Genomic DNA, 22,332 nt, shown 5'->3' with positions numbered 1-22,332 from the left:
AGGTCAGCTCGGTGCTTTGTGACCACCTAGAGGTGTGGGATAGGGAGGGTGAGGGGGGAAGCTCAAGAGGCAGGAGATATAGGTATACATAAGTATGCATATAGCTGATTCACTTTGTTGTACAGCAGAAACACAACATTGTCAAACAATTATAATCCAATAAAGATGTAAAAAAATAAAAAGTATCACAGAGTCTGTAACTATTTCTTTTTTTTTTTCGTTTTCTGACTCACTATAGAATCAGCAAAACCTGCATAAGGAGACTCAAGAAATGATTCTGTTCTATTTTCTATTTCTTGTCTCCTTTACTTCCCACTCTCCAAACTCTTAAGAACACTTTTGTGTAAGTTTTGTTCTTATTCAGTTGAAATATTTTTTTAAAAAACTGATGCATGAGAAGTACTCTGGTTTTTAAAAATTCAGTTTTGGCAACAAACTAACCCTCTTGTAGGAAGTTTGTATAACTTGTCACTATACTTGTTTTATGTGATCTGAATTTAAATTGAGTTCTAACATCACCATACATATTTTTTGTCCAGGTCAAAGAAATAGTTACTTCTGAATAGAATACTGTCTTACTTTATGCTTAGTTCTTGACTATAAAGTTCTACCCAGGTTACATGAATCAGCCAACATGAATGCTAATTAGATATTTAGAAAATCAACTTAAAGAGTGAGAGTACAAAGCTTCAGGTTTGGCCTTAGCCTGAGTAAAGATTGTTTTATAAATTCATACACAACATAGTTACTGTTTTTTTCCAGTGTTACAATTGCAATTTGAGAATTCTTTTTAACATATTTTTAAAATTAATTTATTTATTTTTATTTATCTTTGGCTGCGTTGGGTCTTTGTCACTGCACGCGGGCTTTCTGTAGTTGTGGCGAGCAGGGGCTACTCTTCTTTGCGGTGCTCAGGCTTCTCATTGCGGTGGCTTCTCTTGTTGAGGAGCACGGGCTCTAGGTGCCCAAGCTTCAGTAGTGTGGCTTGTGGGCTCTAGAGCACAGGCTCAGTAGTTGTGGCACACGGGCTTAGTTGCTTCGCGGCATGTGAGATCTTCCCAGACCAGGCTTGAACCTGTGTGCCCTGCATTGGCAGGGGGACTCCCAACCACTGTGCCACCAGGGAATTCCTGAGAATTTTTGTAAAACATATGTTTTCTATTGTTTCTAGTTTTGCAGAAGAAACAAGAACTTTTATGTATTAAATAATCTTTCAATGCTTTCCCTCAAGCAAAAGAAAAAGTTCTTGGTAAAAGAAAGGATTGCATCTAGAAAATGATACCTTGTTACAGTGATGATGTTGCAGTTAACTCAGAGAGAGAGGAATGGAAGAAAAATGATACAGAATGAAAAATGCTGAGGGGTGACACTTGCTGTCAGATGACTGTTGAGGGTATGGACACACTCTATAAAAAGTGAAATCCACTCATTCACTTATTGCAACAGTTTCCTGGAGGATTTATATTTAGGGAAATGTACTTCAGACCAAACCATATTCCACACTCTGTGGAGTGATTATTACCATATCTGCCTTAACTTAAGCATTGGTTACTTCGTTGCTTTAAAATAATAAAGTTTATTAGGAAATAGTGTTGGTATTGAGAGAATTAATCTTTAAAGATTTTATGCTGTTTGTGGCCTTACCAGCATATATGCAACTGTCTCATTCAGATTGTTTTATTTTGGAAAGGTGGAAAATTTTTTAAATTTAATTTTATTTTTATTGACATATAGTTGATTTAAAATATTAAGTTAGTTACAGGTGTACAGCAAAGCGATTCAGATACATACACACACACACACACACACATATTCTTTTTCAGATTATTTTCCATTATAGGCTATTAAATGATATTGAATATAGTTCCCTTTGCTATACAGTACACCTTTGTTGTTTATCTATCTTATATATGGTAGTGTGTATCTGTTAATCTCATACCCCTAATTTATCCCTCTCCCATTTTTCCTCTTTGGTAACCATAATTCTGTTTTTTATGTCTGTGAGTCTGTTTCTGTTTTGTAAATAAGTTAATTTGTATTATTTTTTAGATTCCACATATAAGTGATATCATATAATATTTGTCTTTCTCTTTCTGACTTACTTCACTTAGAATGACAGTTCCATCCATGTTGCTTCAAATGGCAGTATTTCATTCTTTTCTATGGCTGAGTAATATTCCTTTGTATAAATATAAGCACCACATCTTAAACCAGTCATCTGTTGATGGGCGCTTTGGTTGTTTCCATGTCTTGGCTATTATATTACTGCTGCTATGAACACTGGAGTGCATGTATCTTTTCAAATTAGAGTTTTCATCTCTTCTGGATATATGCCCAGGAGTGGGATTGCTGGATCATCTGATAATCCTATTTTTACTTTTTAAGGAACCTCCATACTGTTTTCCATAGTAGCTGCACCAATTTACATTCCCATCAACAGTGTAAGGAGGGTTCCCTTTTCTCCACACCCTCTCCAGGATTTATTATTTGTAGACTTTTTGATGATGGCATTCTGACTAGTGTGAGGTGATACCTCATTGTAGTTTTTTTTTTTTTTTTTTTTTTTTTTTTTGCGGTACGCGAGCCTCTCACCGTCATGGCCTCTCCCATTCTGGAGCACAGGCTCCGGACGCGCAGGCTCAGCGGCCATGGCTCACGGGCCCAGCCGCTCCGCGGCATGTGGGATCTTCCCGGACCGGGGCACGAACCCGTGTCCCTTGCATCGGCAGGCAGACTGTCAACCACTGTGCCACCAGGGAAGCCCATTCTGCCCATTTTTTGATTGGGTTGTTTGTTTTTTGATATTGAGTTTGAATATTTTGTAAATTAAGCCCTTGTTGGTTGCATTATTTGCAAATATTCAGTCCCAGTCTGTAGCTTGTCTTTTCATTTTGTTTATGGTTTCCTTTGCTGTGCAAAAGTTTATATTTGATTAGATTCCAATTTTTATTTTTGCTTTTATTTCTTTTGCTTTGGGAAACTAATCGAAGAAAATATTACTACAATTTATGTCAGAGAATGTTTTGACTGTGTTCTCTTCTAGGAGTTTTATGGTGTCATGTCATATCGAAGTCTTTAAGCCATTTTGAGTTTATTTTTTGTGTGTGGGGTCTGGGAATGTTCTAATTTCATTGATTTACATGTGGCTGTCCAGCTTTCCCAACACCACTTGCTGAAGAGACTGTCTTTCCTCCATTGTATATTCTTGACTCTTTCATCAAACTTTAATTGACCATAGGTGTGTGGGTTTATTTCTGGGCTCTCTGTTCTCTTCCATTGATCTCTATGTCTGTTTTTGTGCCAGTGCCAGCTGTTTTGTTTACTGTAGCTTTGTAGTATTGTCTGAAGTCTGGAAGGATTATGCCTCCAGTTTGGTTCTTCTTTTCCTCAGGATTGCTTTGGCAATTCTGGGTCTTTGGGGGTTCTATATAAATTTTAGAATTATTTGTTCTAGTTCTGTGAAAAATGTCATGGGTAATATGATAGGGATCACATTAAGTCTGTAGATTGTTTTGGGTAGTATGGCCATTTTAACAATATTAATTCTTCCAATCCAAGAGCATGGGATATCTTTCCATTTCCTTGAATCATCTTTGATTTATTTTATCAGTGTTTTATACTTTTCAGCATGTAAATCTTACACCTCCTTGGTTAGGTTTATTCCTACATATTTTATTTTTTTGATGTGATTTTAAACAGGATTTTTTTTAACTTTCCCTTTCTGATATTTCATTGTTAGTGTAAAGAAATGCAACAGATTTCTGTATATTAATCTTGTATTCTGTTACCTTGCTGAATTCATTTATCAGTTCTAGTAGTTTTTGTGTGCAGTCTTTAGAGTTTTCTATATAGAGTGTCATGTCATCTGCACATGGTAACAGTTTTACCTCTTCTCTTCCAATTTAGATACCTTTTATTTCTTTTTCTTGTCTGATTGCTGTGGCTAGGACTTGCAATACTATTATTGTATTCCCATCAATTTCTACCTTTATGTTCATTAGTATTTGTTTTATGTATTTAGGTAATCCTGTATTGGGTGCATATATGTTAACAATATAATATCCTCCTCTTGTGTTGATCCTTTTACCATTATATAGTGTCCTTCTTTGTCTTTCTTTATGGTCTTTGTTTTAGAGTCTATTTTGTCTGATATGAGTATTGCTACCCTCCACTTTCTTGTCATTTCCATTTGCATGAAATATCTTTTTCCATTTCCTCACTTTCAATCTGTATGTGTCTTTTGCCCTAAAGTGAGTCTCTTGTAGGCAGCACATTGTAGGTTCTTGTTTTATTATCCAATCTGCCATTCTGTGTCTTTTGATCAGAGCATTTAGTCCACTGACATTTAAAGTAATTATTGGTAAGTGTGTATTTACTGCCATTTTAAACTTTGTTTCCCAGTTGATTTTGTATTTATTCTTTGTTCCTTTCTTCTTTTTGATTTTCTTTCTGTGGTTTTCTTTTGTATTATGCTTGTGTTCCTTTCTTTTTGTTTTTGTTTTTTGGAATCTATTGTATGTTTTTGATTTGTGATTACCCTGATTTTCAAGTATGTTAACCCATAACTATATCTGCTTGCTTTAGACTGGTAATCATATGAGCTTAAACACATTCTAAAAGACCACCATTTTCCTACTCCCCTCCTCCACATTTGTGATTTTGATGTCCTATTTTACATCTTCATGTTTACCCTTTTGCTGTTCATGTAGTTACAATCGGTTTCACAGAATTTTTTGATTGTTTTTTTAGTCTGTGTACTAGATTATTTAATTGATCTTCAATCATTTTATATATTTGCCTTTCCTATTGTGATTTTCCCTTTCCTAGATTCTTGCTTCTTTTCCATCTAGAAAAGACCCTTCAACACTTGTTTTAGGGTAGGTTTAGTATTGCTGTATTCTTTTAATTTTTGTTTGTCTGAGAAATTCTTTATCTCTCCTTCTATTCTAAATGCTAATCTTGCTGGGTAGAGTATCCTAGTTTGCAGAGTTTTATCTTTCAGGACTTTGAATATATCTTGCCACTCCCTTGTGGCCTGCAAAGTTTCTGTAGAGAAATCAGCTGATAGCCTTATGGGGGTTTCTTTGTAACTGTTTGTTTTTCTCTTGCTGCCTTTAGAATCCTCTCTTTAACTTTTGCCATTTTAATTAAGATATGGATTGGTGTAGGTCTGTTTGAGGTCCTCTTGTTTGGGACCCCCTATGCTTCCTGTACCTGGATATCTGTTTCCTTCTTGATGTTTTGGAAGTGATATCCCATAATTTTATATTTGGATCATCATTGAAAACAGCTCTTCTGATAGTTTCCACTGTTGGTCTTACTCTAGCAAATCTATTCTCTCATTCTGACAATGTATCTAAAATTCCACACTGGAAGATTCAATCTTATTCAGAGCAGACCTGCTGAAGTTAAGATTTCTGAGATGAACAGGATCACAAGAATCGTCCTGTCCTAGATGGAGGTTGACATTTATTCTACTCATCTGACAAAGTTGCTCAAACCGGGGTCGAAGGGAAGATGGCGGAAGAGTAAGACGCGGAGATCACCTTCCTCTCCACAGATACACCAGAAATACATCTAAACGTGGAACAACTCCTGCAGAACACCTACTGAAGGCTGGCAGAAGACCTCAGACCTCCCAAAAGGCAAGAAACTCCCCACGTACCTGGGTAGGGCAAAAGGAAAAAAGAATAAACAGAGACAAAAGAATAGGGACGGCACCTGCACCAGTGGGAGGGAGCTGTGAAGGAGGAAAAGTTTCCACACACTAGGAAGCCCCTTCGCGGGCGGAGACTGCGGGAGGCGGAGGGGGGAGCTTCGAAGCCGCGGAGGAGTGCACAGCAACGGGTGCGGAGGGCAAAGCGGGGAGATTCCCGCACAGAGGATCGGTGCCGACCGGCACTCACCAGCCCGAGAGGCTTGTTTGCTCACCCGCCGGGACGGGCGGGGCTGCGAGCTGAGGCTCTGAGGCTAGGGTTTCGGTTTCGGACGGAGCGCAGGGAGAGGACTGGGGTTGGCGGCTTGAACATAGCCTGAAGGGGTTAGTGCACCACAGCTAGCCGGGAGGGAGTCCGGGGAAAAGCCGGCACCTGCCGAAGAGGCAAGAGACTTTTTCTTCCCTCTTTGTTTCCTGGGGCGTGAGGAGAGGGGTTTAAGAACGCTGCTTAAAGGAACTCCAGAGACGGGCGCGAGCCGCGGCTAAAAGCGCGAACCCCAGTGACGGGCGCGAGCCGCGGCTGAAAGCGCGGACCCCAGAGACGGGCGCGAGCCGCGGCTGAAAGCGCGGACTCCAGAGACGGGCGCGAGCCGCGGCTGAAAGCGCGGACCCCAGAGACGGGCGCGAGCCGCGGCTGAGGGCGCGGACCCCAGAGACGGGCGCGAGCCGCGGCTGAGGGCGCGGACCCCAGAGACAGGCGCGAGCCGCGGCTGAGGGCGCTGACTCCAGAGACGGGCGCAAGCCGCGGCTGGAGGCGCGGACCCCAAGGCGGGCGGGAGACGTTGGGGCTGCTGCTGCCGCCACCAAGGGGCCTGTGCGCGAGCGCAGGTCGCTCTCCACTCCCCTCTTCCGCGGAGCCTGTGCAGCCCGCCACTGCCGGGTTCCCGGGATCCGGAGACGACTTCCCCGGGAGAGCGCACGGCGGGCCTCGGGCTGGTGCAGAGTCACGCCGGACTTTGCCGCCGCAGGCCCGCCCCGCATTCCGTGCCCCTCCCTCCCCGCCGCCGGCCTCCGTACGCCAGAACCCCCGAATCAGCGGCTCCTTTAACCCCGTCCTGTCTGAGCAAAAAACAGACGCCCTCCAGCGACCTACACGCAGAGGCAGGGCCAAATCCAAAGCTGAGCCCCTGGGAGCTGTGAGAACAAAGAAGAGAAAGGGAAATCTCTCCCAGCAGCCTCAGAAGCAGCGGATTAAAGCTCCACAATCAACTTGATGTACCCTGCATCTGTGGAATACATGAATAGACAGCCAATCATCCCAAATTAAGGAGGTGGACTTTGGGAGCAAGATCTATGATTTTTCTCCCTATTCCTCTTTTTGTGAATGTGTATGTGTATGCTTCTGTGTGAGATCTTGTCTGTATAGTCTTGCTTCCACCATTTGTCCTAGGTTCTATCCGTCCATGGTTTTTTCTTAAAATTTTTTTTTTCTTAATAATCAATTTTAATTTTAAGAACGTTATTATACTTTACCTTCGTCCTTTCTTTCTTTCTTTCTTTCCTTCCTTCCTTCCCTCCTTTAGACAACGAATCATCCCAAATTGAGGAGGTGGTCTCTGACAGCAAGATTTATGATTTTTCCCCCTGTACCTCTTTTTGTGAGGGTGTATGTGTACGCTTCTGTGTAAGACTTTGTCTGTATAGCTTTGCTTCCAACATTTGTCCTAAGGTTCTATCCGTCCCTTTTTTTTTTTTTTCTAATTAAGAATTTTTTAATTCAATAACTTTATTATACTCTATTTTATTTTTACTGTATCTTCTTTCTGTTTTCCCTTCTTTCCCTCCTCCCTTCCTTCCTCCCTCCCTCCTTTCGTTCCTTCTTGCCTTCTTTCCTTCCTTGCTTCTTTCTTTCTTCCTTCCTTCCCTCCTTCCTTCCCTCCTTTAGACAACGAATTATCCCAAATTGAGGAGGTGGTCTCTGACAGCAAGATTTATGATTTTTCCCCCTTTACCTCTTTTTGTGAGGGTGTATGTGTACGCTTCTGTGTAAGACTTTGTCTGTACAGCTTTGCTTCCAACATTTGTCCTAAGGTTCTATCCGTCCTTTTTTTTTTTTTTTTTTTTTTTTTTCTAATTAAGAATTTTTTAATTCAATAACTTTATTATACTCTATTTTATTTTTACTGTATCTTCTTTCTGTTTTCCCTTCTTTCCCTCCTTCCTTCCTTCCTCCCTCCCTCCTTTCGTTCCTTCTTGCCTTCTTTCCTTCCTTGCTTCTTTCTTTCTTCCTTCCTTCCTTCCTTCCTTCCCTCCTTCCTTCCCTCCTTTAGACAACGAATTATCCCAAATTGAGGAGGTGGTCTCTGACAGCAAGATTTATGATTTTTCCCCCTTTACCTCTTTTTGTGAGGGTGTATGTGTACGCTTCTGTGTAAGACTTTGTCTGTACAGCATTGCTTCCAACATTTGTCCTAAGGTTCTATCCGTCCTTTTTTTTTTTTCTAATTAAGAATTTTTTAATTCAATAACTTTATTATACTTTATTTTATTTTTACTGTATCTTCTTTCTTTTTGTTTTTACTTCTTTCCCTCCTTCCTCCCTCCCTCCCTCCCTCCTTTCGTTCCTTCTTGCCTTCTTTCCTTCTTTGCTTCTTTCTTTCTTTCTTCCTTCCTTCCTTCCTTCCTTCCCTCCTTCCTTCCCTCCTTTCCTTCTTTCTTTCCTCATACGTCTACTAATTCCCACTACTTTTTCTCCCTTTTATTCTGAGCCGTGTGGATGAAAGGCTCTTGGTGCTCCAGCCAGGAGGCAGGGCTCTCCCTCTGAGGTAGGAGAGCCAACTTCAAGACACTGGTTCACAAGAGACCTCCCAGCTCCAGATAATATCAAACGGCGAAAATCTCCCAGAGACCTCCATCTTAACACCAGCACCCAGCTTCACTCAACGACCAGCAAGCCACAGTGCTGGACAACCTGTGCCAAACAACTAGCAAAACAGGAACACAACCCCACCCATTAGCAGAGAGGCTGCCTAAAATCATAATAAGGCCACAGACACCCCAAAACACACCACCAGACGTGAACCTGCCCACTAGAGAGACAAGATCCAGCCCCTTCCACCACAACACAGGCACTAGTCCCTTTCACCAGGAAGCCTACACAACCCACTGAACCAACCTTAGCCACTGGAGACAGACATCAAAAACAGGAGGAACTACGAACCTGCAGCCTGCAAAAAGGAGACCCCAAACACAGTAAGATAAGCAAAATGAGAAAACAGAAAAACACACAGCAGATAAAGGAGCAAGATAAAAATGCACCAGACCTAACAAATGAAGAGGAAATAGGCAGTCTACCTGAAAAAGAATTCAGAATAATGATAGTAAGGTTGATCCGAAATCTTGGAGATAGAATGGACAATAGAATGGACAAAATGCAAGAATCAGTTAACAAGGACCTAGAAGAACTAAAGATGAAACAAGCAATGATGAACAACACAATAAATGAAATTAAAAATACTCTAGATGGGATCAATAGCAGAATAACTGAGGCAGAAGAACGGATAAGTGACCTGGAAGATAAAATAGTGGAAATAACTACTGCAGAGCAGAATAAAGAAAAAAGAATGAAAAGAACTGAGGACAGTCTCAGAGACCTCTGGGACAACATTAAACGCACCAACATTCGAATTATAGGGGTTCCAGAAGAAGAAGAGAAAAAGAAAGGGACTGAGAAAATATTTGAAGAGATTATAGTTGAAAACTTCCCTAATATGGGAAAGGAAATAGTTAATCAAGTCCAGGAAGCACAGAGAGTCCCATACAGGATAAATACAAGGAGAAATACGCCAAGACACATATTAATCAAACTGTCAAAAATTAAATACAAAGAAAGCATATTAAAAGCAGCAAGGGAAAAACAACAAATAACACATAAGGGAATCCCCATAAGGTTAACTGCTGATCTTTCAGCAGAAACCCTACAAGCCAGAAGGGAGTGGCAGGACATACTGAAAGTGATGAAGGAGAAAAACCTGCAACCAAGACTACTCTACCCAGCAAGGATCTCATTCAGATTTGATGGAGAAATAAAAACCTTTACAGAAAAGCAAAAGCTGAGAGAGTTCAGCACCACCAAACCAGCTTTACAACAAATGCTAAAGGATCTTCTCTAGGCAAGAAACACAAGAGAAGGAAAAGACCTATAATAACGAACCCAAAACAATATAGAAAATGGGAATAGGAACATACATATCGATAATTACCTTAAATGTAAATGGACTAAATGCTCCCACCAAAAGACACAGATTAGCTGAATGGATACAAAAACAAGACCCTTACATATGCTGTCTACAAGAGACCCACTTCAGACCTAGAGACACATACAGACTAAAAGTAAGGGGATGGAAAAAGATATTCCATGCAAATGGAAACCAAAAGAAAGCTGGAGTAGCAATTCTCATATCAGACAAAATAGACTTTAAAATAAGGACTATTAAAAGAGACAAAGAAGGACACTACATAATGATCAAGGGATCGATCCAAGAAGAAGATATAACAATTGTAAATATTTATGCACCCAACATAGGAGCACCTCAATACATAAGGCAAATACTAACAGCCATAAAAGGGGAAATTGACAGTAACACATTCATAGTAGGGGACTTAAACACCCCACTTTCATCCATGGACAGATCATCCAAAATGAAAATAAATAAGGAAACACAAGCTTTAAATGATACATTAAACAAGATGGACTTAATTGATATTTATAGGACACTCCATCCAAAAACAACAGAATACACATTTTTCTCAAGTGCTCACGGAACATTCTCCAGGATAGATCATATCTTGGGTCACAAATCAAGCCTTGGCAAATTTAAGAAAATTGAAATTGTATCAAGTATCTTTTCTGACCACAACGCCATGAGACTAGATATCAATTACAGGAAAAGATCTGTAAAAAATACAAACACATGGAGGCTAAACAATACACTACTTAATAATGAAGTGATCACTGAAGAAATCAAAGAGGAAATCAAAAAATACCTAGAAACAAATGACAATGGAGACACAACGACCCAAAACCTGTGGGATGCAGCAAAAGCAGTTCTAAGGGGGAAGTTTATAGCAATACAAGCCCACCTTAAGAAGCAGGAGACATCTAGAATAAACAACCTAACCTTGCACCTCAAGCAATTAGAGAAAGAAGAACAAAAAAACCCCAAAGCTAGCAGAAGGAAAGAAATCATAAAAATCAGATCAGAAATAAATGAAAAAGAAATGAAGGAAACAATAGCAAAGATCAATGAAACTAAAAGCTGGTTCTTTGAGAAGATAAACAAAATAGATAAACCACTAGCCAGACTTATCAAGAAAAAAAGAGAGAAGACTCAAATCAATAGAATTAGAAATGAAAAAGGAGAGGTAACAACAGACACTGCAGAAATAAAAGAGATCATGAGAGATTACTACAAGCAACTCTATGCCAATAAAATGGACAATCTGGAAGAAATGGACAAATTCTTAGAAATGCACAACCTGCCAAGACTGAATCAGGAAGAAATAGAAAATATGAACAGACCAATCACAAGCACTGAAATTGAAACTGTGATTAAAAATCTTCCAACAAAGAAAAGCCCAGGACCAGATGGCTTCACAGGCGAATTCTATCAAACATTTAGAGAAGAGCTAACACCTATCCTTCTCAAACTCTTCCAAAATATAGCAGAGGGAGGAACACTCCCAAACTCATTCTACGAGGCCACCATCACCTTGATACCAAAACCAGGCAAGGATGTCACAAAGAAAGAAAACTACAGACCAATATCACTGATGAACATAGATGCAAAAATCCTCAACAAAATACTAGCAAACAGAATCCAACAGCACATTAAAAGGATCATACACCATGATCAGGTGGGGTTTGTTCCAGGAATGCAAGGATTCTTCAATATACGCAAATCTATCAATGTGATAAACCATATTAACAAACTGAAGGAGAAAAACCATATGATCATCTCAATAGATGCAGAGAAAGCTTTTGACAAAATTCAACACCCATTTATGATAAAAACCCTGCAGAAAGTAGGCATAGAGGGAACTTTCCTCAACATAATAAAGGCCATATACGACAAGCCCACAGCAAACATCATCCTCAATGGTGAAAAACTGAAAGCATTTCCACTAAGATCAGGAACAAGGCAAGGGTGCCCACTCTCACCACTCTTATTCAACATAGTTTTGGAAGTTTTAGCCACAGCAATCAGAGAAGAGAAGGAAATAAAAGGAATACAAATCGGAAAAGAAGAAGTAAAGCTGTCACTGTTTGCAGATGACATGATCCTATACATAGAGAAGCCTAAAGATGCTACCAGAAAACTACTAGAGCTAATCAATGATTTTGGTAAAGTAGCAGGATACAAAATTAATGCACAGAAATCTCTGGCATTCCTATATACTAATGATGAAAAATCTGAAAGTGAAATCAAGAAAACACTCCCATTTACCATTGCAACAAAAAGAATAAAATATCTAGGAATAAACCTACCTAAGGAGACAAAAGACCTGTATGCAGAAAACTATAAGACACTGATGAAAGAAATTAAAGATGATACAAATAGATGGAGACATATACCATGTTCTTGGATTGGAAGAATCAACATTGTGAAAATGACTCTACTACCCAAAGCAATCTATAGATTCAATGCAATCCCTATCAAACTACCACTGGCATTTTTCACAGAACTAGAACAAAAAATTTCGCAATTTGTATGGAAACACAAAAGACCCCGAATAGCCAAAGCAATCTTGAGAACAAAAAAAGGAACTGGAGGAATCAGGCTCCCTGACTTCAGACTATACTACAAAGCTACAGTTATCAAGACAGTATGGTACTGGCACAAAAACAGAAAGATAGATCAATGGAACAGGATAGAAAGCCCAGAGATAAACCCATGCACATATGGACACCTTATCTTTGATAAAGGTGGCAGGAATGTACAGTGGAAAAAGGACAGCCTCTTCAATAAATGGTGCTGGGAAAACTGGACAAGTACATGTAAAAGAATGAAATTAGAACACTCCCTAACACCATACACAAAAATAAGCTCAAAATGGATTAAAGACCTAAATATAAGGCCAGAAACTATCAAACTATTAGAGGAAAACATAGGCAGAACACTCTATGACATAAATCACAGCAAGATTCTTTCTGACCCACCCCCTAGAGTAATGGAAATAAAAACAAAAATAAACAAATGGGACCTAATGAAACTTCAAAGCTTTTGCACAGCAAAGGAAACCATAAACAAGACCAAAAGACAACCCTCAGAATGGGAGAAAATATTTGCAAATGAAGCAACTGACAAAGGATTAATCTCCAAAATTTACAAGCAGCTCATGCAGCTCAACAACAAAAAAACAAACAACCCAATCCAAAAATGGGCAGAAGACCTAAATAGACATTTCTCCAAAGAAGATATACAGACTGCCAACAAACACATGAAAGAATGCTCAACATCATTAATCATTAGAGAAATGCAAATCAAAACTACAATGAGATATCATCTCACACCAGTCAGAATGGCCATCATCAATAAATCTAGAAACAATAAATGCTGGAGAGGGTGTGGAGAAAAGGGAACCCTCTTGCACTGCTGGTGGGAATGTGAATTGGTTCAGCCACTATGGAGAACAGTATGGAGGTTCCTTAAAAAACTACAAATAGAACTACCATATGACCCAGCAATCCCACTACTGGGCATATACCCTGAGAAAACCGAAATTCATAAAGAGTCATGTACCAAAATGTTCATCGCAGCTCTATTTACAATAGCCCGGAGATGGAAACAACCTAAGTGCCCATCATCGGATGAATGGATAAAGAAGATGTGGCACATATATACAATGGAATATTACTCAGCCATAAAAAGAAACGAAACTGAGCTATTTGTAATGAGGTGGATAGACCTAGAGTCTGTCATACACAGTGAAGTAAGTCAGAACGAAAAAGACAAATACAGTATGCTAACACATATATATGGAATTTAAGGAAAAAAAAAAAAATGTCATGAAGAACCTAGGGGTAAGGCAGGAATAAAGACGCAGACCTCCTAGAGAACGGACTTGAGGTTATGGGGAGGGGGAAGGGTGAGCTGTGACGGGGCGAGAGAGAGTCATGGACATATACACACTAACAAACGTAGTAAGGTAGATAGCTAGAGGGAAACAGCCGCATGGCACAGGGATATTGGCTCGGTGCTCTGTGACAGCCTGGAGGGGTGGGATAGGGAGGGTGGGAGGGAGGGAGACGCAAGAGGGAAGAGATACGGGAACTTATGTATATGTATAACTGATTCACTTTGTTATAAAGCAGAAACTAACACACCATTGTAAAGTAATTATACCCCAATAAAGATGTTAATAAAAAAATTAAAAAAAAAAATAAAATAAAAAAAAATAAAAAAAAAAAAAGTTGCTCAAACCTAGTAGAAGCTGCTTCTTGAATACACATTATAATGGCAATATTAAATGGCTAGTTAGTTCCATTATTCAAATCTTTGTAGTTTTGAGCACTATTCTATGGAATCCTACTGTTTTAAGCCTGGCTGCTTTTTAAAGGGAAAATACTCATTGGGTCTGCATCTAAATTTACGTATTCCCTCATGTTTTTTACTTCAGCCCAATTAATTATCCATCCTTTTTTAAACACGGCTCACCTACTTTCATATAGATACTCTAAACTTTGTTTGATTCTTTACAGACTAACATGTGTTTCCTTGCTGGATCGAATGTTGATTTAATATTAAAATTTACTTTTACCTGAATCTTTCGTGCAGATTGCTTATCTGTGTTCCTGATGCCAACATACTCTTATTTTCCACTTTCTGATTACCTGGAACTTTTCAAGTCTTCAGGGATTTCAGGTTGATTTTTTTTGAAATGGAGCAGTTTTAGGTTCACAGCAAAATTGAGTAGAAAGTACAGACAATTCCCATATATTCTCAGACCCTACACAGGCACAGCCTTCCCTCTATCAATATTCCCCACCAGAGTGGTACATTTGCTATAATTAATGAACCTACACTGACACATCATTATCATCTGAAGTCCTCCTTTCATGTAAGGGTTTACTCTCGATGTTGTACATTCGGTGGGTTTTGATAAATGTGTTCACCATTGAAGTATTGTACAGAATAATTTCATCAACCTAAAAATTTTCTGTGCTCTGCTTATTCATCCCTCCTTCTCCCCTCCCCCCAACACCTGGAAATCACTAATCTTTTTACTATCTTCATAGTTTTGCCTTTTCTAGAATGTCATACAGTTGGGATTCTCCAATATTTAGCTTTCTCAGATTGGCTTCTTTTACTTAGTAATATGCATTTAAGTTTCCTCCATTTCTTTTCGTTGCTTGATAGCTCTTTTTTTTTTTTAGTGTTGAATAATATTCCATTGCCTGGATGTACCACAGTTTATTTACCCATTCACCCACTGAAAGACTTATTGGTTGCTTCCAAGTTTGTGCAATTATAATTAAAGCTGTTGTAAACATCTGTGTGCAGTTTTTGTGTGGACATAAGTTTTTAACTCATTTGTGTAAATACCAAGGAGCGTGATTGCTGGATCTTAGGATGAAAGATTACTGCTGAGCTGTCCTCCAAAGTAGCTGAAGCATTTTGAATTCCCACCAGCAATGAATGAGAGTTCCTTTTGGTTCACAGCTTTGCCAGCATTTGGTGGTGTTAGTGTTTTGGATTTTGGTAATTCTAACAGGTGTTTAGTGGTATCTCATTATTGTTTTAATTTGCAATTCCTTAATGACATATGACTTCGAGCATCTTTCCATATGCTTATTTGACATCTGTATATCTTCTGTGCTGAGCTGTCCAGGTCTTTTGCCCATTTTTTAATTGGGTTGTTCATTTTCTTATTGCTGAGTTTTAAAAGTTTTTGTATATTTTGGTAACAGTTCTTTATTAGATATGTCTTTTGTAAATACTTTGTCCCGGTCTGTGGCTTGTCTTATTCTCTTGACAAATTGACTTTTTTTAACCTTTGAAATAGCTCCTATGTTATTTCTGTATTCTTGCAACTTGAACTCTTTCTTGAATTAACTACTGCCTTGCTCTGACATTGTTCACCAGGGTGAAAATTTCCTTTTCAACTAGATTCATATGTCCAGCTTCAATTTCTTTGTCTGCTTCTGTTTTCAGAGGGCCAGAGAGCTCAGTCAGGGTTCTTACCATGCTTACCTCCCAGACAGTTTTCCTAACCTTGTCATGGCAGCACCTCCTGTCCTCATGCATGCAGCTTGGGAACTGATTCATTAATGTAACCAATAAAAAAAAAAAAAAAGCAAGGAAATCCATGACCTCTTTCCAGTACCTATGCACACAATTAGCCTTCTTTAGCTTAATGCCAGTCCTCAGCAATGTATGAACATAACAATAGTTTTCTTCTCTGCTTCATTCAAAAGTTAATAATATTTGATGTATATCAAAGGGTATATGAAAACTGTGAAGCATGAAATTAAAATAAACACCTGGGAATCCACCTTCCAATTTAAGATTAATTACATTGGCAATAACAGTGATACTACTTAAGTGCTCTGCCAGCTTCCCTCAGGTAACCGCAAACCTAAATTTTGTTTTATTATTCCCTTTATTTTAAAAATAATTTATCACAAATGTATAGTCCTAAATGATATATTATTTAGGTATGATTGTTTTGAGTGCTTTAAGACTTGTAATATACCCTGTAGTCTTTAGCAACTTGCTTAGTTTTCTTTAACCTGAGATTTCCTGAGATTCATCAAAGTCCCGTGTGGGTGTTGAGTAAGGCTCTCAGGTTTCCTTCCCCAAATTACTTCTCTTTCCTACCCAAGTTTTTCTTCTTCCCGTTTTACATCCCAGAATCATCATGTTATTTCCCATTCAGATTATATTTTTTAAAATACAAATTTATTGATATATCTTTGACATTTAAAAGTTGTATAGATTTAAGGTATTCCACTTGATGTTTCAATGTATTTATACATTGTGAAAAGATCCACAATCAAGCTAAATAACTTACCTGTCACCTCTATAAAGTTACCATTGTGTGTATATGTTAAGAAGACTTAATCGAAGATCTATCTTCTTAGCAGATTTCAAGTACACAATACAGTACTATTAACTGTAGTCATCATGCTGTACATTATATTAATATTTCCAGAACCCATTCATCTTGCATAACTGAAGCTTTGTACCCTTTGACTAACATCTCCTCATTCCAGCTCTCCACACCCCTACCCCTGGCAACCATCATTCTACTCTCTGTTTCTATAAATTCCACTCTTTTTAGATTCTACATATAAGTGACATCATGCAATATTTTTCTTTCTTTGTCTGGCTTATTTCACTTGGCATAATGTCCTCCAGATTCATTCACGTTGTTGCAAATGGCAGGATTTCCTTTTTTTAAAGGTTGAATATAATTTCATTATATATATATATATATATATATATATATAAAATCATTGTCTTCATCCATTCATGCATTGGACACTTATGTTGTTTCCATATCTTCGTTATTTTGAGTAAGCAGCAATTAAATGGAAGTGCAGCTATCTTTTCAATAGACTGTTTTCATTTCTTTGCATATATGCCCAGAAGTAGGATTACTGGATCATATGGTAATTCTATTTTTAATTTCTTGAGGAACCTCCATACTGTGTCCTATAATGGCTGTGCCAATTTACATTCCTACCAATAGTGTATAAGAGTTCCCATTTTCCACATCCTTTCAAACACTTGTTATCCTTTGTCTTTTTTATAATAGCCATTCTAATCTGAAACTCCCTTGTTCTGAAGGATATTTACCTGATAATTTCCTCAAAGTATTACCCTTTCCAGGTGGGTTTTAATTTTAATGGATTCAAAACCATGAGCTGAAGAATTAACTCCTATACAGGAAGTATAGGTATCAACAAACATGTAGAGATTGATTTAGGGAAGTGGCAGTCTTTCTAGCAATCTTGAAATTGCAAGAAAGTAGTTTCTTATTCCAGCTACATCTAACTTAAGCCTTAATAATATGGAACTTATTTTTTTAAATGTCAACTTTTTACCTGCTAATATAGTTTACTCATTGGCTAGCTAGGAACTAAACAAAAATGAAAAGAATTTTTGTAACAGAGTGCATGACACTTAAATGATCTAGTTGCATATAAAATGCAGAAATATATACTCTGAGTTAAACTTGATTAGGTTTAATTCTATAATATTTCTTATTAGACTGTTTTGGTAGAAATAGGAAACATTATATTAGAGTGGGAACATACTATATTAGAGGGTCTAATATATATATCAGATACTTTTCAATTTTTCTAGAGTCATTGTATCTACTAGAAAATATAGTTTCATGCATATTAACTTGTTTGGGTTAGGTAATCTTTGGGATTTCAGCAACAAATGTTATTTGTTTTCAATTCCTCTTGCCTTTATGATTGTTACCTTAAAATATTTCTCTTCTTTTCTCATCAACACACTAACACTCAAAATGAACATATGTCTTTGTAAGTAAACATAAATCCAGTTCTCCAAAAAAGTCTGAGTTAAAGCTAAATATAATCTTGCTTTTCTACCATCAGATGTTTGACATCTGCACTGATTTTACACTAACAAACTGAATATTTCTGGGAAATTCCCACCTAAGAAAGTGCTACATTTGAGGAGATTTAAAATTTCTAGTGTTTAAGAGAAAAAAGCAGCTTAATATGTGACATTTTTCTGTTTAGTGCAGTTTTTCTCTCTCAGTAATAATACTCTCATCCACTTCAATACTTGTATCAGTTGTTATTTCAATTCACTTCTGTAATAGGTGGTATTTTTTTAGTAATCAGTTTTGACAACCCAAGAAAATTAGTAATACAAAACAAGTAAATAGTGCGCCATTTTAAAATTCCAAATATACTCCCTCTGGGAGGAGATATGGGGAGGTATGTATATGTAAAGCTGATTCACTTTGTTATACAGCAGAAACTAACACACCATTGTAAAGCAATTATACTCCAATAAAGATATTAAAAATAAATAAATAAATAAATCTCCTCAAATATACTCCCTCTGTTTTCCACTGGGAATTACTCTTAGCTATGAGGCATATTATTGAGTTAAAAGTAAAGGAGAAACAGATTCTGAAAAGTTTTTTCAATGCCTCTTGAACAAAATATACTTTTTTTCTGCATTTGTTGTTGTTGTTTGTTGCTTTGGTTTGTGTGTATGTGTGTGCACTTACCTACTCTTTCAACTCAACTAGTAAAGTTTACCATCTTTCACGGGTTAGAGTTCAAGTCTTATTTCTTCATTGTTTTCCTGAATACTCTCAGTGCTTCTGAAACGTTAGTGCGAACGTATTTTTAAAACCTAGGATGTATGTGTTTTTGACATTTTAATATTTATGACATCTAAAATATGCTCTACAGTTGACTAGAATGTTTAATTTGGTAGATTTTGTTATCCCCCAAAGTTGGACATTGTACTGTTTTATTTACTGAGAATGCTTAACTTCCTCTTGCATGGCCTTTTTTCTTTTGAAACCTGCCTCATAGAATAACATTTTACTTGCCTCTCCACCCATGTGGGGGGTCCATTTTACTTGCCAAATCAGGGTAGGCACGTCACTGAAGTTAGGGCAGTCTGATGCTAAATTTCTTTTTCTAACTTTACCTGGAGCTGAGAAGAGAGAGCTAGAGAGAACAAACCTGTTGGTGCCATTTGAGTTCTGTTTTCTTTTTTTATTGAAATATATTTGACATATAGCATTGTGTAAATTTAAGGAATACAGCATATTGATTTGATATGTTTTTATATTGTTATATGATTGCCATTGTAGTGATAGTTAAACACACCTCTATCTTATGTTGTTTAAGGGTAGAAACTTGCAACTAGTAGTAAATAAGTTGCAGAGATCTAATCACAGTATAGTGAAATAGATAATATTGTATTATAATCATCATGCCTGCTAAGAGACTAGATCTTAATTATTCCAACCACACAAAAAAATAAATGATAACTGAATTCTGTTTTCTATTCTTCCTAAGCCTTAAATAGACTCTCTCTGCAATTCCCACGCGACCTTTACTTTCATTACATAAGATACCAGAGTATACATACTTATGATAAATTACCCCTTTGACAAAGGAAATATGTAGAGTCCTCACTAATACAAACTAGTGTTGGATGATGTGTGTTATAATCAATGTTGTTGTTGAGTTCAAGAAATCTGCATTTTTTTCCATTTTTATTCTTTTTATTTGTAATTTTTGTAAATCTTTATTGGAGTATAATTGCTTTACAATGGTGTGTTAGTTTCTGCTTTATAACAAAGTGAATCAGTTATACATATACATATGTTCCCATATCTCCTGCCGATTGCGTCTCCCTCCCTCCCACCCTCCCTATCCCACCCCTCCAGGCGGTCACAAAGCACGGAGCAGATATCTCTGCTATGCAGCTGCTTCCCACTAGCTATCTACCTTACGTTTGGTAGTGTATATATGTCCATGCCTCTCTCTCGCTTTGTCACAGCTTACCCTTCCCCCTCCCCATATCCTCAAGTCCATTCTCTAGTAGGTCTGTGTCTTTTTTCCTGTTTACCCCTAGGTTCTTCATGACATTTTTTTTTTCTTAAATTCCATATATATGTGTTAGCATACGGTATTTGTCTTTCTCTTTCTGACTTACTTCACTCTGTATGACAGACTCTAGGTCTATCCACCTCATTACAAATAGCTCAATTTTGTTTCTTTTTATGGCTGACTAATATTACATTGTATATATGTGCCACATCTTCTTTATCCATTCATCCGATTATGGACACTAAGGTTGTTTCCATCTCCGGGCTATTGTAAATAGAGCTGCAATGAACATTTTGATACATGACTCTTTTTGAACTATGGTTTTCTCAGGGTATATGCCCAGTAGTGGGATTGCTGGGTCATATGGTAGTTCTATTTGTAGTTTTTTAAGGAACCTCCATACTGTTCTCCATAGTGGCTGAACCAATTCACATTCCCACCAGCAGTGCAAGAGTGTTCCCTTTTTTCCACACCCTCTCCAGCATTTATTGTTTCTAGATTTTTTGATGATGGCCATTCTGACTGGTGTGAGATGATATTGCATTGTAGTTTTGATTTGCATTTGTCTAATGATTAATGATGTTGAGCATTCTTTCATGTGTTTGTTGGCAATTTGTATATCTTCTTTGGAGAAATGTCTGTTTAGGTCTTCTGCCCACTTTGGATTGGGTTGCTTGTTTTTTTGTTATTGAGCTGCATGAGCTGCTTATAAATTTTGGAGATTAATCCTTTGTCGGTTGCTTCATTTGCAAATATTTTCTCCCATTCTGAGGGTTGTCTTTTCGTCTTATTTATGGTTTCCTTTACTGTGCAAAAGCTTTGAAGTTTCATTAGGCCCCATTTGTTTATTTTTGTTTTTATTTCCATTTCTCTAGGAGGTGGGTCAAAAAGGATCTAGCTGTGATTTATGTCCTAGAGTGTTCTGCCTATATTTTCCTCTAAGAGTTTGATAGTTTCTGGCCTTACATTTAGGTCTTTAATCCATTTTGAGCTTATTTTTGTGTGTGGTGTTAGGAAGTGATCTAATCTCATACTTTTACATGTACTTGTCCAGTTTTCCCAGAACCACTTATTGAAGAGGCTGTCTTTTCTCAGCTGTACATTCCTGCCTCCTTTATCAAAGATAAGGTGACCATATGTGGGTGGGTTTATCTCTGGGCTTTCTATCCTGTTCCATTGACCTATATTTCTGTTTTTGTGCCAGTACCATACTGTCTTGATTACTGTAGCTGTGTAGTATAGTCTGAAGTCAGGAAGCCTGATTCCTCCAGCTCTGTTTTTCGTTCTCAAGATTGCTTTGGCTATTCGGGGTCTTTTGTGTTTCCATACAAATTGTGAAAATTTTTGTTCTAGTTCTGTGAAAAATGCCAGTGGTAGTTTGATAGGGATTGCATTAAATCTGTAGATTGCTTTGGGTAGTAGAGTCATTTTCACAATATTGATTCTTCCAATCCAAGAACATGGTATATCTCTGCATCTGTTTGTATCATCTTTAATTTCTTTCATCAGTGTCTTATAATTTTCTGCATACAGGTCTTTTGTCTCCTTAGGTAGGTTTATTCCTAGATATGTTATTCTTTTTGATGCAGTGGTAAATGGGAGCGTTTTCTTGATTTCACTTTCAGATTTTTCATCAATACTGTATAGGAATGCCAGAGATTTCTGTGCATTAATTTTTTATCCTGCTACTTTACCAAATTCATTCATTAGCTCTAGTAGTTTTCTGGTAGCATCTCTAGGGTTCTCTATATATAGTATCATGTCATCTGCAAACAGTGACAGCTTTACTTCTTTTCCATTTTGGATTCCTTTTATTTCCTTTACTTCTCTGATTGCTGTGGCTAAAACTACAAAATTATGTTGAATAAGAGGAGTGAGAGTGGGCAACCTTGTCTTCCTCCTGATCTTAGTGGAAATGCTTTCAGTTTTTCATCATTGAGGACGATGTTGAATGTGGGTTTGTTATATATGGCCTTTATTATGTTGAGGAAATTTCCCTCTGTGCTTACTTTCTGCAGGGTTTTTTATCATAAATGGGTGATGAATTTTGTTGAAA

This window comes from Stenella coeruleoalba, assembly GCF_951394435.1.
Source record: "Stenella coeruleoalba genome assembly, chromosome: 3".
NCBI lineage: Eukaryota > Metazoa > Chordata > Mammalia > Artiodactyla > Delphinidae > Stenella > Stenella coeruleoalba.
This window is presented reverse-complemented; position numbering follows the sequence as displayed.